Genomic DNA, 2912 nt, shown 5'->3' with positions numbered 1-2912 from the left:
GAGAGCAATTTGCCATTTCCTTTTTCCGCATACGCTTTATTATAGGCCCCCTTGTTCAAATAAATGAACGATAGGCATTTTTATATGTACATATAAGTGGGAATTAATGCAAAACATATTAGAACATACACTTTCACTTCGAGTTAGTAAAAACGGACTGACTTTCTGACAATCGTCGGATGTAGAATATGTCGACGTGGGCCAGCACCCTTAGAAATTTCAGGAACTTGGGCATGTTGTTTCTTTTCAATAAATTTACACTTTATAAGTGCTCATGGTCTCCCTTTGGTGCAAGTATCCAAGGACACGGATCGTGCTCCCACGATCAACAAACAGGGTAGTGTTTCACGATTGGGGGACTGAACAATAAATATTACATCCATGGAATAGTTATTCGAAACATCAAAATATAACCCCTGATTTCTAGTCCATCCTCGGGCAGTTTTGGAGCACTAAGCAGATATGATTTAATAAAACGGTACACATTTTACAGCAATATTGACTGATTTTGAAAGAAGGAGAAAAATAACTGCTCGCGGGAATTACTCAGAAGCTGATTTTCATAATAAAACATTTGTTTTTTCAATATAGCTAAAATGCAACCACTTTAAAACAGCATTGACCGATTTCCTCTGCACATGGTAAACTAGTTACAGAGTCAACAGGTTGAGTCTGACGTGGTAGAAATGATTCACATTGATAAGGGCATACTGGATTCGTTCAGCACACTGTCGTTTTGCCATTAATATCCACGCCGAACAGAACGTCAGAGAGTTTTACCTTACATTTTCAACGGCATTTAATCATGGATACAAACAACATGTGATATCTGATATGGGAAGATCGTGGCATCACATGTTTCTTGCTCCACGTGTATTGCGTTTTTTTTTGTTTCTTTTCTTTTTTTGCTTCACATTTAGAATCTTTTTCAGAGTCCTCATAACGCTGGCCGCGTACGCGGGATACGGTTCAAGCTGTGGTTTGCCCATTCCTGGTAAGTTAAAATGTATGGCAATGGGTGTTGGCTGGAGCCCCGCAGACGGGCCACGCCGCGCAGTTACAAGGGATCATGTAGCCCGGGTTACCCGGCGATGGATGGGCGTGTGCGTATGAGTATGTGCGCCCGCTCCGGAGAAAAGCCGTCGGCCGCTCCGCCGCGTTTTGGGTAACCCAACGCTGAGGCGTCTCATTATAGGAAAGACGGTGGAGAAAGCTCTGTCATTTTTGAGCCGAGGTCAAAAAACGAATAGGGGTTTGGAGACATGGAAGGGCTGAAGAACACCCGTTGCCGCGGCTGCCGCCGCCGCCGCTGCTGCCTTGTCGGGGTTGCACATTAACGACTCCGGGTAAACGCTCCACTCGGTAAGCCCACCCACTTTCAGCGCCTCGTGGCTCGCCCAAATTATACGCCAATCGGGAACGCGAATTTGTCTTTCTTCATTAAAGTCTTGGGCTTTCGCCTGGGGGTCTGTATTTTGTAGTCAGGGTGTTCCTTCATGGTGCTTTTATCGCCCGCATTCAGTCGCTTCGCTTCAAAGTCCGATTGAACGGCCTCTTTCGGACTCCGTCAGAAGTTCCACTCCGCTCCGAGCCGCTTGCTGATCTCGGAATTGTGCATTTTCGGGGTTCTGGCCTGGGCCATTTTCCCGCCGCTGCGCTCGGGAGTCCACACCATGAACGCGTTCATGGGACGCTTAAAACGTATCCATGGGCTTGGACATCGCTGGCTGACAACGGCGTTCGCTTCACCTGCTCATCAGTTAAACCTCCACCGGCAGCAGGACTGTCACTCGTCCGAGATTTGCGTGGTTCAAAATTACGCTGTGTAAAAGTCTCCAGCGCTGCTGCTTCAGGCTCACTGCGACATTCCGCCGCGAAAACAAGTCCAAGCGTAATGTCTTCTTAAACTTTTCACGAAAGCAATGTTCTCAGCTATGCATCGTGTAGGTATATCCTCAAAAAGTCGCAGATGAAGTCGATGATGAGATAAAACAAGAACCAGTCGAATTCCTCCTTAGCTCTGCTCGCTTGTTGTTTTTCCTCTTCACCATGGTGTGAAGCAACCGCCGCGGATAACTTCAGTCGAGGTGACTGTCAACCGAGAGTTGCAACATGTGAAGTAGAGTAAGGAGCGCGTTGGCAGTTACTGAAAGGGACTTTTGGCGCATGCGCACTGCGGCTGTCAGACCTCGGTGCGCTCCAAAAATCCCACCCAGCGCCGAGGAACGAGAGTGAAATGATTAAACTCACTTTGCTCGGATATTTCGTGAAAAGCAGTCCGACATCGTCGGTGTGTGTGTCTGTTCCAGCTTAAGCGTTCAGGACACAGCATATGTGTGTCTTTATAAAAACCTACTCAACATAAACGTGAGCTGATTCACGCGTGTTTAAAAACAGGCTACATTTCGCCGGTGCAATCTGTCGAGTGTTCGTCTCTCGCAACATTTTTAAACAAAACAATCATGCAAATGTTTTATAAATAGCTAATGCCATATCAGAAATGGTTATATTTTGTCACGTTCCATTCAATAATGAAGCGAACAAAAAGTGTTTCCACTGTTGCTATGGTTACCTTCTCAGTTTGTGAACGCGTCTTTCGTCTATTTTAACGCCAAATGAAACTACGTATTTTTTTTTGACTCATTTGCTTTTAACTATTGTGGTTTAGTTCCTGAAACGTTCGAGAACTCTTCTTTACTGTCTATATTGAGACACCTTTAGCAGTTATATCCTATAATAAAATCACTTTGTATTTATAGTTGGGTCATACTTGATCCAGCTGCGTGTTCTGTTCTCGCACAGGGGAATGAAACTAAAATGATTAATGAATGCCTTTTATCTTCATCATACCATGTACAATGAAATTAGATTAGCTTATTCCTCTTTAACATAACACCTGACACACATACAGC

General features: G+C 44.8%; 1 pseudogene; it reads right to left on the bottom strand.

Moving 5' to 3' along the window:
* Window positions 1-851: 851 nt before the first annotated feature.
* On the bottom strand, window positions 852-1721 carry LOC109080723 (annotated as a pseudogene).
* Between the last annotated feature and the right edge of the window lie 1191 nt (window positions 1722-2912).

Source organism: Cyprinus carpio, chromosome A9 (assembly GCF_018340385.1).
Source record: "Cyprinus carpio isolate SPL01 chromosome A9, ASM1834038v1, whole genome shotgun sequence".
Taxonomy (NCBI): Eukaryota; Metazoa; Chordata; class Actinopteri; order Cypriniformes; family Cyprinidae; genus Cyprinus; species Cyprinus carpio.
Note: the sequence above shows the minus strand (reverse complement) of the source record. Positions and strands in the feature narration are given on the sequence as shown.